Source organism: Chrysochloris asiatica, unplaced genomic scaffold (assembly GCF_000296735.1).
Source record: "Chrysochloris asiatica unplaced genomic scaffold, ChrAsi1.0 scaffold00097, whole genome shotgun sequence".
Classification (NCBI taxonomy): Eukaryota; Metazoa; Chordata; class Mammalia; order Afrosoricida; family Chrysochloridae; genus Chrysochloris; species Chrysochloris asiatica.
The window spans coordinates 6,680,737-6,694,032 of record NW_006408615.1 but is presented as its reverse complement, the minus strand read 5'-3'; the positions used below and the strand labels follow the sequence as shown (position 1 = coordinate 6,694,032).

General features: G+C 47.2%; 1 pseudogene; it reads left to right on the top strand.

Annotated features, from left to right (window-relative positions):
- LOC102811010 overlaps positions 1 to 12,601 on the top strand; it is a 114,428-nt pseudogene extending 101,827 nt beyond the window's left edge.
- Positions 12,602 to 13,296: the final 695 nt, after the last annotated feature.

Here is a 13,296-nt window from a genome sequence, read left to right as displayed (position 1 = left end):
ACTCTCCTCCAATCCAAATGCACATCAGAATCACATGGACTAATTGCCACTCTGCCTGACTCATGGTGACCTATGTGTGTCAGAGAAGAACTTTGCTCTACAGGGTTTGCAATGTCCGAATTGGATGGCTGCATCTTTCTTCTAAGATGCCTTGTGCTGGACTTGAACCTCCACCAACTCTGATACACCGTGGTCACCATGAGTCACATTCAATCACCTCAACTGGTAAATCATCTGGAGAGCTTGTTAAAGCACAGAATTCAGGGTAACCCCTCCCATGTGCAAGACTTTCTGATTCAGAAAGATGAGAGGAAGCCCAGGAACTTGCATTTCTAACAAGATCCCAATGATGCTGAAGCTCTGGGTGGGGACTGTAAGGAATTCTCGTCCATTGCTTTCTTTAGAATTCACGTGGTGGTGGTGGTGGCGGTACCACAGATCCATAGTGACCTCGTGTCCAGCAGAAACCTTCTGAAGTCCTGTGCTGTCCCCATTATTGCTCTATTTGAGCCCATTGTGGCATCCACTGTGTCAATCCGTCTGGTTAAGCATCTTTTTCTTTTTTTCTAACCCACTACCATGAAGGATCTCCTTCTCCGAGAACTGGTCCCTCCTGATAGCACACCCAAAGTGGGTGAGATGAAGCCTCACCATCCAAGTTGTGTTTGCTTGTTCTTCTGGAATTCCATGGATATTCAATATTCTTCACCAACATCATAATCCAAAGGCTTCGATCCTTCTTCAGTCTTCCTTATTCAGCTTTCACATGCTCATATTTTTTGGTTGTTGTTGTTGTTAGGTAACTGTCTTTTTTTTGCTGGCCCTCCACTTTGCCAGGCATAACAAAGTCCTGGTGTGGCATTGTAGGATAATGCACTGGACCATAAAATCAGTTTGAACTGCAAGGTCAGCAGTTCGAATTCACCAGTCTCTCCTCAGAAACCCTATACAGGGTCTCGATGAGTCGGAACCAACTCAATGGCACTTAAAAACAACAGTATTCTTCTCCAGGGACTGGTCCCTCCTGATAATATGCCCGAGGTATGAAAGATGAAGTCCCACCACCTTCTCACTTCTAAGGAGCATCTGGCTGTACTTCTTCTAACACAGATGTTTTTGTTCTTCTGGCAGCCCATGGTACTTTCAATATTCTTCTCCAACTCCATAACTCAAATGCATCAATTCTTCTACTGCCTCCCTTATTCATTGTCCAACGTTCGCATGCATGAGAGACTATTGAAGTTGCCATAGATTGGGCCAGGTGTACCTTGGTCCTCAAAATGACATCTTTGCATCTCAGTACATTAAGGGCATATTTTTCAATACATTTTCCCAATGCAATACACTATTTTTATTGATTGATTGCTGCTACCTCAGGCAATGATTGTGGATTCAGGTCCAACTAAATCCTTGACAAGGTCTATCTTTTCTCCATTTATCATGATGTTGCCTATGGGTCCTTTGGTGACAATTTTTGTTTTCTTGATTCTGAGGTGCAGCCCATTGTGAAGACTGCAGGATTCGAGCTTCATCACTCACTGAAACTTTCAGAAGCAAGGTTATGTCATCTTTATATTTAAGCTGTTAATGAATCTTTCTCCAATCTTAATGTCACGTTCTTCAGATAATCCAACTTTTTTCACCATAATTTGATTATTTACTCAGCATACAGATTGAATCTTGCTGTTTTTAAGTGCTGTAAAGTCAGTCCTGAGTCATGAAGATCCTGTCTAGGGTTTCCAAGGAGCGGCTGGTAGGTTTGAACTGTAGTCCAGTGCCTATCCTACAGCGTCACACCAAGAGTCTACAGACTGAATAAGTATGGTGAAAGAATTCAGCCCTGGTGCACACCTTTCCTAATTTTAAATCTTGCAGAATCCATTTGTTCTGCTTGAATAACAGCCTCTTGGTCTATGTACAGGTTCCTCATAAACACAATTAAGTGTTCTAGAATTCTCATTCTATGCAATGTTATTCATAATTTGCTATGAACCACACAGTCAAATGCCTTTGAATAGTCAATTAAACACACATTTCTGCTATTCTCTGCTTTCAACCAAGATCCATCTGATAACCATTCCACAGTCTCTTCTAAATCTTGCTTAAATTTCTGGTAGTTCCCTGTTGATGAACTGCTGCAACCATTTGTTCTGTTTTGTTTTGTTTTGTTTTTAATTGAAGCAATGTATATTCAATGTATTTCAATAACCTCATACGCATGTGAAATTTTGACAATGAATAAAGAAGATCATAGAAAAATTTATGCTTTTGAGTTGTGGTGTTGGAGAAGAATATTGAAAGTGCCATGGGCTGCCAAAAGAACCAACAGATCTGTGTTGGAAGAAGTGCAGCCAGAGTGTTTCTTGGAGGCCAGGATGGTCAGACTTTGTCTCTCATACTTCAGACATATTGTCAGGAAGGACCAGTTGCTAGAGAAGGAGATCACGTTTGGTAAGGTGGAGGGTCAGAGAAAGTGGAAGACCCAACGAGATGGATTTGCCAAGTGGCAGCATCAATGGACTGAAGCGTGGCAACAGTAGTGAGGTTGGCCCAGGATCGGGCAGTGTTTCGTTCTACTGTCCATAATATTGCTATGAGTCAGTATCGACTCGATGGCACCTAACAACAACAACAGCATATTCATAGGATAAACACTGGACTATGAACCACAAGGTCAGTGGTTGGAGCCCATCAGCCACTTGGTGAGAGAAAGATGGGCTTTCTGCTCCAGAAAAGATTTAAGGCCTATTACAGGGTCACTATAAGGAGCTCTGGTAGCGTAGTGGTTATGAATCGGGCTGCGAACCACAAGGTCAGCAGTTCAAAACTACCAGCTGTTCCATGGGAGAAAGATGAGGCTTTCTGTTCCCGTAAAGATTTACAGCCTCAGAAACCCTGTACAGGGTCGCTATGGGTCGGAACCAACTCGACAGCACTTAACAACAACAACACAGGGTTGCTATGCGTTACAACTGACTCCATGACACTTAACACCAACAAGAACTCTGTCCTATGGGGACACCATGGATTTGAATTCACTGGACAGAAATGGGTTTTATACCTGTAGATGTCCTCTGATTAGGAAATAGGATTCTTGTTATGTTAATGAAGCGTTACCAGTGTTGTTGTCATTAAGTGCCAGACAGTTGGTTCCAACTCATAGCGACCCTGTATAGGGTTCACAAAGAGCGGCTGATGGGTTTGAACTGCCAACCACATGGTTCGAAGTCCAGTGCTGATGCTAGGACTGTGTCTTCAACCCCACCACCTTTGAGATATAAGAGTTTAGGAACAGGAACAAACATGCAAAAATGGGGGAGAGATCGGTATCACATAAGATTGTCAAGGGACAGAGGAACAGAAGCTGAAAGAAACAGATTTACCCCCTAGAGCAGACAGAGAGCTAATGCCCTGAATTCAGATTTTTCGTCTCCTGAAGAAAGTACAACCAGAAGGCTCCTTGGAAGTAAGGATGGGGAGGCTTCATCTCAGGTAACTTTGGACATGTTGTCCGGAGGGGCCAGTCCCTGGAGAAGGACATCATGTGTGGTAAAGTAGAGGATCAATGAAAAAGAGGAAGACTCTCAAGGAGATGGACTGACCCAGTGGATGCAGCAGTGGACTGAAGCAATGTGGCAAAGGTTGTGAGGAGGGCCCAGGACCAGCCAGCCAGTGTTTCCTCCTGAGACAATATGAGACAATGCTTACCTCTTCTTCATCTGTCACTCACTTGTGACACTTGGGAACTGAGACAGGAGGGAGGGTCTAGAGCATCCTTGCACTGAATGGGAAGACCCAGGGGGCCAGGAAGGCTGAAAGTACACAAGCTGCCAGTCTTCTTCCGCCCAGAAGGCCACCAAGGCAAACTGGGCCAGTTTCCTAGCGAGGCCCGGTTTGTTCTGCCCTGGAAATCTAAAAGCCACTAGACACAGATTATTGGCGGGGCTTCCGGCTCCCAGATCCAGGGTCCAGGCCTGTGCAGGGTCCCTGCCAGACTCTCAGTGCTGAGCAGCTGCGTCTATGAAAGGCCTCAGCCTGCACCCCTTTGATCTGCAAGTTTCTCCCTGGGGTGGGGGGGGGAGGGTGGAAAAGCAGTATGCAGCCAGAGACGTTCCCATAGAGAGAGAGGGAGCCAATGGCCCCAAGATGAGCATCACATCTTGGCCCTGCTCAGCTCACCCTCTCAGCTCCCTGCCCTGGGAACAAAGATCCTCTTGGGCAGCAGCAGATTAGGAGGACCAGAAGCCTGGGTTTGAGGCTGTGCATTCTGGACGGAACGCCAAGGGTCCCAGGCCTTTAAAGGAAGAGAAGCGGCACTCTCATTAGCAGCTTGGCATCCAGGTCTGTGGCCCTCATCTCTGCCCCCAGCCTGGGATTTCCAAGAGGGCACAGGCAGGGCTCGGGGAAAATACCCAGGGGTGGAATGAAAGACTCAGCCCTGTGGCAAGGCCCCTATGGGAAGACAGAAAAACAGCCAGCTTCAGCAGGGACCAGGGCCAGGAGCAGCGGGTGGTGAGCGCGGAGGCCAGCTGCTTTCAGCCCAAGTCCCCGCCCCTCCAACCCTGCCTGTCCCATTGAGGACATCAGTGGCAGATGGTCAGATGATCAGCAGGCCCCACACCAGCTCCCGGCTCCTGCCTCTTGTGCCCTCTCTTCTTGTTACCTGCTTCTGGCTTAGAGGCAGAAGGAGGAGGCCTCTCTTGGTGCACCCCGACAAAACTCCCATTGCTGGGCCCCCAGGCACTCATGTGGGGCAGGACAGGCTGGGTTATCGCTCATTTGCAGTGAGCTGGGACCAGGGGTACTGCGGGCATCTCGGTAGCATCCGAAGAAACTGCATCAACATTAAAATTAATGTGTTAGATGAGGTTTAGTTGGGTAGAATTCTCAAATCGAGCAGTACCAAACTACAAGTATAATGGAACCTTACCAAGTCTCAGTCCACTGGCATGGAGTGGACTCATAGTGACCCCACTGGACAGAGTACAACTGCCCCTTGGGGTTTCCCAGGTTGTTAACCCTTCACAGTAGCCAACTGTTACATCTTTCTCCCACTGAAATCGCTGGTAGATCTGAGCCACCAATTGTGACTGGCTTTTTATTGAAGACAGAGGCAGGGAAAGAAGTTAATTTCTGATTGGCTTATGCAATTTACTATTGAAACACTGTTATGATGTCATTGGTCTAACTGAAAGGGAGAAGTAGTTTGTTTTTCATTTAAGGAACAGACTAGCCCAGGACTATCAAGAAGGAAGGGCATGAGTGCAGCATGAGATCGTTACCTAGAAAAGTGCCAACGGCAGAGACAGCGGCAGAGACAGTGGCATGGAGAGACAGAGCCGCTGAGGGCTTCAGTCCATGGACTGAGGAAGGCTGTGTGCCTACAAGCAGGAGGCTGGCTTACAGAATGTGTCCTTTGGGTTTTTAAATGAATATGTATTTTTTTGTTTTATATGTATACATCAGATATTTTTGCTTTGTGCATTCGTGAACTATTAGAGGTAAATAGGGATCCACAGGGAGGAAGTAGGATCACTGTTGCAGGGAGGAGATTGGAATCATTGAGATGAAACAATGTGTTTGTTAAACAGAGACCTGATGATCTTGTCTGTGAAATTCATTCAATTCATAATAATTGGTTAAATGAAAAGTAAGAAATAGATGTCATTGGTCAACAAAGGTAGCCTGGTTTACAGGGAAAAACCATTGTCATCAAGTTGATTCCAATTCACAGTAAGACAAAGTACAGCTGTCCCCAGAGGGTGTCCAAGGCTGTCATCTTTACGGAAGGAGACTGTCAGATCTTTTCTCCCATGGAGGAAGGGACAGATGGGTTCAAACCACTGACATTTAGGTTAGCAGCCAAGTGCTTGACCTCTACACTACCAGGGCTCCTTATTTACAGAAAAAACAAACCCAGTGCCTTCGAGTCAATTCCAACTCATAGACACCCATAGAGTAGAACCACTCCTTAGGGTTTCTGATATTTACTCGTTACGTGAGCACACAGTCTCATCTTTCTCCTGAGGAGTGGCTGGTGGACTTGAACCACCGACCTTGCAGTTAGCAGCCCAATGCTGAGCCCACAGTGTCACCAGGATTCTTATTTACAGGAAAGCTAGACTTGCATTTTGGTAGACAAATCTGCCTGACAACCACGCAACTCCATTTTTATTTCATTTCACAGTTGAAGAACTCATAAGACGGGCTGTGTTACTGATTTGGTGGGTAAGGAAGTGGACTTGGCTCTGGACTGGGAGCTGTCAGGAAGTGGGGTGATGGGGTTATTAATGAACCTCTAGGATTCCTGGTGTGGCACTGTGGGTTAATGTGCCAGACTACAAAGCCGTTTGAACTGCAAGGTTGGTGGTTCAAGCTCACCAGCTGCTCCTCAGAAACCCTATACAGGGTCGCTATGGGTCAGAACTGACTTGACGGCACTTAACAACAACAACAGGAGGTGGCAGCATTGAACCAGGCTGACGCTGCGCTGGGCAAAATGGCTGCCATCACTCCTATTGGACAGGCAGGACACGTCTTGCCATTTTTGTGGCTTAGAAAAGGTTCATGCTTTGTCTGGTCTCGTTTTGGTCCTGACCATCACACTTGTCTGGTGTTCATGTTCTGTGAAGTCGTTGATGTCTGGTTAGAAAGTTGACCCTTCCCCCTCGGTGGTGTGGATGGGCCTAAATTCAGACTTCCAGTCTCCTGAACAAATCCGTATTGGAAGAAGTACAACCAGAATGCTCCTTAGAAGCAATGGCAAGACTTCATCTCACCTGAGATCCAACTTGATTGTGAACTTGCCTTTCCTTTTCAGAGCTCCTGATACCTTATTTTTAACCTGGAAGACGGATCAAGATCTGTGGTCTCTGCATCTCAGGAGTTTTGCAGAGTCTCAACAAAGTGCTGATACTAACTAACATGGGGTAGGCCAGCCTTCATGCCACCAGGTGGGGACAGAAGACTGTTTGAATGCCAAACAAGCAGAATCCATATAGACAGCTTCCTTGTTGGACATCTGCTCTGTACCATGGGCTCCATGTGTATCGTGTGATCCCTGTATCACGTGATCCCAGTATCACATGATCCTCAAAATAGGAACCATGTCACCCATTTTCTTTTCCTTTTGAAGTGTTTATTGTGATTTTGGCAAAAGTTTACAGAGCACATTCGTTTTCCATTCAACGATTCCTACACATTTTGATTTATGATATGGATTGTAATTCCTACAATATGACAGCTCTCTTCCCACTTCCTCCCTGTGTTTCCTGTTTCTCGTCATTCATCTTTCCTGTACTTTCCACCTTCTGAGATTTCTCCGAATGCTGTCTCTTTGATCTAGCCTGGTTGATTGGTCTAAGGATTGCGTACCTCCTTGGTGTTCCTGTTGAGCTTCTCAGGCTTTCTATTGTTTGGACTAAACGTTGAGTGACAGAGGTGACTGAAAAGACCTTAAGTGTGACTATCACCCATTTTTCAGATGAGAAAAAGGCAGGATAAGTCAGTGACCTGTTCTTGGACTTCCAACAGGTGAAAGGTGTACATGTGTGTAGTAGGGAAGACAAGAATCCAAGCAAGCTGACGTCCAGACCCTCTTAAGTTCTTGGTGGTGGTGATAGATGCTCTGACTCTTAGTGGCCTGACGTGTAGTAGAATGCTGCCTGGACCTGCAGTCTTTGGTATGTTTGAGCCCATTGTTGTGCCCACTGTATCACTCCTTTTCACTGAAAGTCTCCCTCTTGTATGCTGCCCCACCTCTTTTCCAACTATGATGTCCTTTTCCAGAGTTTGGTCTTCCCTGATGACATTAAGGAAACCAAAGCCCAGCCAGTTACTTCTAAGGAGAATTCTGGTTGCATTTCTTCTAAAACTGGTTTGTCCATCCTTCTGACAGTCCGTGGTGCATTCCGTAGTCTTTGCCAGCACCACAGTTTGAACACATCAACTCTTGGATCTTCTTCCATAGTCCAGTTTTCACATACATTTAAGGCCATTGAAAACACTGTAGCCTGAGTCAGGGGCACCTTAACCCCATCACTGTCAAGTTAATTCTGACTCCTAGTGACCTTAAAGGAGCTCTGGTAGCGTAGTGGTTACGAGTCGGGCTGCTAACCTCAAGGTCAACAGTTCGAAACTACCAGCTTTTCTGCAGGAGAAAGATGAGGCTTTCTGCTCCCATAAAGATTTGGTGGTGGTGGTGGTGGATATGTGCTATGGAGTCGATTCCGACTCATAGCAACCCTCTACAGGGTTTCCGGGGCTGTAAATCTTTACAAGAGCAGAAAGCCTCATCTTTCTCTGGCGGAACAGCTGGAAGTTTTGAACTGCTAACCTTGAGGTTCGCAACCACTACGATACCAGAGCTCCTTAGCCTTGGAAACCCTATACAGGGTCGCTATGAGTCGGAACCGACTTCATGGCCCATAACCAACCAATCTAGTGACTTTATAGGACAGAGTAAACTGCCATCTCTACGGATCATGAACAACCTGCCATATGCAGATGATACAACTCGGCTTGCTGAAAATGAAGAAGGCTTGAAGCACTTGCTGATGAAGATCACAGACCACAGCCTTCAGTATGGATTGCACCTCCACATAAAGAAAACAAAACTCCTCACAACCGGACCAGTAAGTAACGTCATGGTAAATGAGGAAGCGATTGAAGTTGTCAAGGATTTCATTTTGCATGGATTCACAACGAATGTCCATGGAAGTAGCAGCTAAGAAATCCTATGATGTATCTGCATAGGACAAAAGATTTCTTTAAAGTGTTGAAAAGCAATGATGTCACTTTGAGGACTGAGGTGCACTTGACCCAAACCAGGCTATTTTGAAAAGTCTCATATGCATGTGGAACTTGGGTAATGAAGTAGCAAGACTGGAACAGAATTGATGAATTTGAAGTATGGTGTTGGTGAAGAATATTTAGCACAACCATGGAATGCCTGGTGTGGTGCTTTAGGATAAGCATTCGACCGTAAGATTGGTTTGAACTATAAGGTCAGCAGTTCAAACTCACCAGCTGCTCCTCAGAAATCCTATACAGGCTTGTTATGAGTTGGAACTGACTCAATGGCACACCCACCACCACTGGAGCAAACAAATCCGCCTTGGGAAAAATGTGCCGGTATGTTCCTTAGTAGCCAGGATGCTGAGACTTCATCTTATAAACTTTGAACATGTTGTCGAGACCATTCCTGGAGAAGGACATCATTCTGGATATTGTAGAGGGCCCACATAAAGGAAGATTCTCAAACAAAATGGATTGACACAGTGGCAGCTGCAATGGGCTCAACATAGTGACAATTGTGAGGACGATGCAACCGGGCTGTGTTTGGGTCTGTCATACATCCGGTTGCTATGAGTCAGAAACAATTCAACAGCACCTAACCACAACAACAGTCTTTCTCTGCCACATCTTCCTCCCATGAAGTAGCTTTGGGTTCGAACCTCCAACCTTTCAGTCAAGCGCTTAGCCACTACGCCACCAGGGCTCCCTCCTTCAGCACACCTGAGTGAACTCCACTGTTTTAAACCGCAAACAGATCTATGCCAAGAGATTTCTCCAATGCCATCCATCCTCAGCATGACGGAGAGACAGATGGGTGGTGGCAAGCCCTTGGCATCTCAAAAGAAAAAGTCTTCTGGCAACAGGAGTAGTCACATGCCAACATATCAAAAAACAGAAAGCAGACTAATTTTTTTTTAATGCAGAAAATGTAAGACATGAAAAATTTAATTTATAACATTTCATTGCACAAGGAAAACACAGCAATACTCTAGCTGCTGCTGCTACTGCTGAAGGAGGACCCCTGAGCAGGGAGCCTGGGACCGGAGAAGGGCAGAGGCGCCCTGCATTGGTCAGGTGAGGGGAGGGCCCAGCTGGTGGTCTGAATAGGGTGGGGTCCCAGAGGAAGGGGGGCTGTGTGGGGTGCCATAGGAGCCTTTTCTGTTGTTGTTGTTGTTGTCATCGAATCAGTTCCAACTCATAGATACCCTGTAAAGGATTTCCAAGGAGCAGCTGGTTAGTTTGAACCACTGACCTTGAGGTTCAAACCAGTCTTGCAGTCCAGTGTTTATCCTACAGCACCACACCAAATGCTCAGGAAAGTTACAGGCACACCGCTTGTTTAGTAGATGGGAGAGGGACCAGCTTTATATTGAGTTCTCCTGGCGGGGGAAGGGACCTGGATTTCAGGTAGGGCTCTGGCATCAGGCTGAGGGGTCTTCAGAAAATCCCAGGAATCCTGGGGGTTTGGGAAAGAGTGCAGAATTGGATTCCCCCGAGATGAGCAATTTGGGGAAATGGCCTCTTGAAACAAGTCCATCGTAGTGGGCTCCACCTGGGCCTTAGCGTGGGGCAGGGCTGGCCTTGGCAGCTCAGTCCAGAGTTCCTCATTCATCTGGTCATTGCTGGAGCTCCAGTGTGCCCATAGGGGCTGACTGGAGGGATGAGACAGCCTCCAGGTATCTTCCCTGAAAGGAACTGAGAGACCATCCCCCCAACCCTGTACACCCCATATCGACTTCCTCTGTGATACATTGAACTCTGTCCCCCAAAAGCTCTGCTGATGTCCTAATTCCCTACGTATTTGCAATTGTATTTGCAAATAGGGTCTTACAGATGTTATCAATGAACAAGTGGTCATACTGAGGAGGATGAGTGTGAATCCTGTTGGGTCAGCCAGTTGCTGTTGAATTGTCATGAAACCCCATGCGGGTCCGAGTTTGAACTGTGCTCCATAGGGCTTTCAGTGGCTGATTTTTCAACAATACATCACCAGGCATTTCTTCCAAGGAACCTCTGGATGGACTCGAACCTCTAGCCTTCTGGTTAGCAGCTGAGCACATTAGCCATTTTCTCCCGTCAGGGACTCCAGTCCTCTATGAGTGATGTTGTTATAAAAACGACACAGACAGGGAGACAGAGGAAGGAAGCCATGTGATGTCGCACCTGCAAAGCAAGGAACACGGGGACCCCCAAAGCTAGGATAGGCAGGAACAGAGGGTCTCATTGAGCCTCAGAGGGAGTCCACCCTGACCTGGACACCCAGCTCCAGGACCGTGAGACGATAGATTTCTCGTCTCACGGGTCATCTACGCTGATGCCTCAGGTCATTTCTGCCCCTCTTGGAAGAGACGCTGAGGCCTTGAGTGCTGGGCTGGACCTCCATCCGTGAAATGAACCCTAGGAGGTCCAAGCCGAGTGTACAACCAGTAAGCACACACTTCAGGCAAGTTAGTGGATGCCTCTGAGGGGAACAATAGGACCCAGCTGGGGTGGGAAGGAGGCACAAGACGTTGAAACCGCACAAGTTCTAGTGCTGCTGGGTGATGGAGGAAGGGGTCGCTATTATCTAGACTCATGTGTATAACGAGGAGGCCTGGTGGTGCGGTAGGATAAGCACTGGACTACTAACCGCAAGGTCAGCAGTTCAAATCCATCAGCCATTCCTTGGGACAAAGATGAGTTTTTCTGCTCCCATGAAGACTGAGAGCCTCAGAAACTCTACACAGGGTCACGACGGTTGGAACCGACGCTACAGCAGTGAGTGGATGATGGTGGAATATGTAATAATGGTGTCCCTAGACAATGTATTTCACTGCTTACTGAAAGGTGGGAGGTTCGAATCCGCCAAGGGCTGCCTAGGAAGACAAGCCAGGTATTCTACCTTGAAAATTCAGTCACTGAAAGCCCTAAGGAACACAGTTCTACTCTGACACCTAGTGGGCTCCACAAGTCCAAATCGACTCAGCAGCAACTGGTTTTCATGACATTTTAAGTACCCCATGGAAGGGAAAGCACCAGGCCCATCTCACTGCCTCTGATGGGAAGAGTGGACCAGGGATGCAGCAGGTCAAGGCCCGAGCCGAAGGAGATCCAGGCTCCGAGCCAGGTTCAGTTCCCAGACAATGTGCCTCATGAGCAGCCCCCACCAGCTAACTGTGGAGGACTTCATGTTGCTGGGATGCTGAGCAGGCTTCAATGGGGCTTCCAGACTAAGAGAGACTAGGAAGAAAGGCCTGGTGATCTGCTTCCAGAAATCAACCAATGAAATCCATCTTAGTCTGGAAGCTCTGCTGAAACCTAGCAACGTGAGGTGCACTGGCCAGGAATCGAACCCCGGTCTCCTGCACAGAAGGTGAGAATTCTACCAAAGAATCAGCATTGCACTCACACACTGTTTACCCTCGAAAGTGCTGCACAGATACTGTTCTACATGATAGGGATCCCTTGGGGAAGACAAGGGTTGACCCTTGGATCACAATGGTCTGATCCCACTAAGCATGGGGTTGCCCTGAGTCAACTCAGCAAACAACAACCAACAAGGCAGTGAGCAAAGACCCAATAGGTTATTTCTTCTCCGGACTGTCAAGCAACAAAAAACAGACCAATGAAAGGGCTGCACTTGTGGGCTATGCAAATAGGACAGGCCCACTTTAGGGATGAAGAATCAGAGTGGCCAAGGCACCAAACTTGGGGCTCAGCCTTGGTCCTCTGCTCTCACTTGGTGCCCCTACCCACCTCTCAGAGCCTGCAGGATCCGGGCAAACATGAGGGCTGTGTGCTGACCTCTCGGTCCAAGAACAAGTGAAGGAAATGGAAAGCCAGGTGGTCATGGGGTTTCCGCAGCCCCGTGAGACCGGAGGGGGCAGGGGTGAGAATTCAAACACACTGGGTTTCCTGTGGGCTCAGCAACACTCTCAGTGTGGAAGAGGTAGACAGGCTTGTGGGGGTACACAGAGTGCTCCCAGGCACCCCAGGGCTCAACTGCCTCTGATCACTGAGTCCCTTCCACATTCCCCTCAGTCCTGAGCCCTTGGAGAAAAACTTAACCCCCCCCCCCCCATGCACACTTAAACACACCAAAAATAGTCAGACTCACAGTCTTTAAGCCAGGGCAGGGTTTGAATCCTGTTATTACTCACTGCCCAGCTCTGGACAGCTGATATAACCCCTCCAATACAACCTTGCTTGCTGAAAGCGAAGAGGACTTAAAATACATATTGATGAAGTTCAAAGACCACAGTCTTCAGTATGGATTGCATCTCAATGTAAAGAAAACAAAAATCCTTACCACTGGACCAATGAACAACATCCTTATCAACAGAGAAAAGATTGAAGTTGTCAAGGACTTCATTCTTCTTGGATCAACCATCAACACTCACGGAAGCAGCAGTCAAGAGATCAAATGACATATTGCATTAGGCAAATCTGCTGCACAGGAACTTTTTAAAGTGTTGAAGAGCAGAGATGTCAGCTTGAGGACTAAGGTGCTCCTGACCCAAG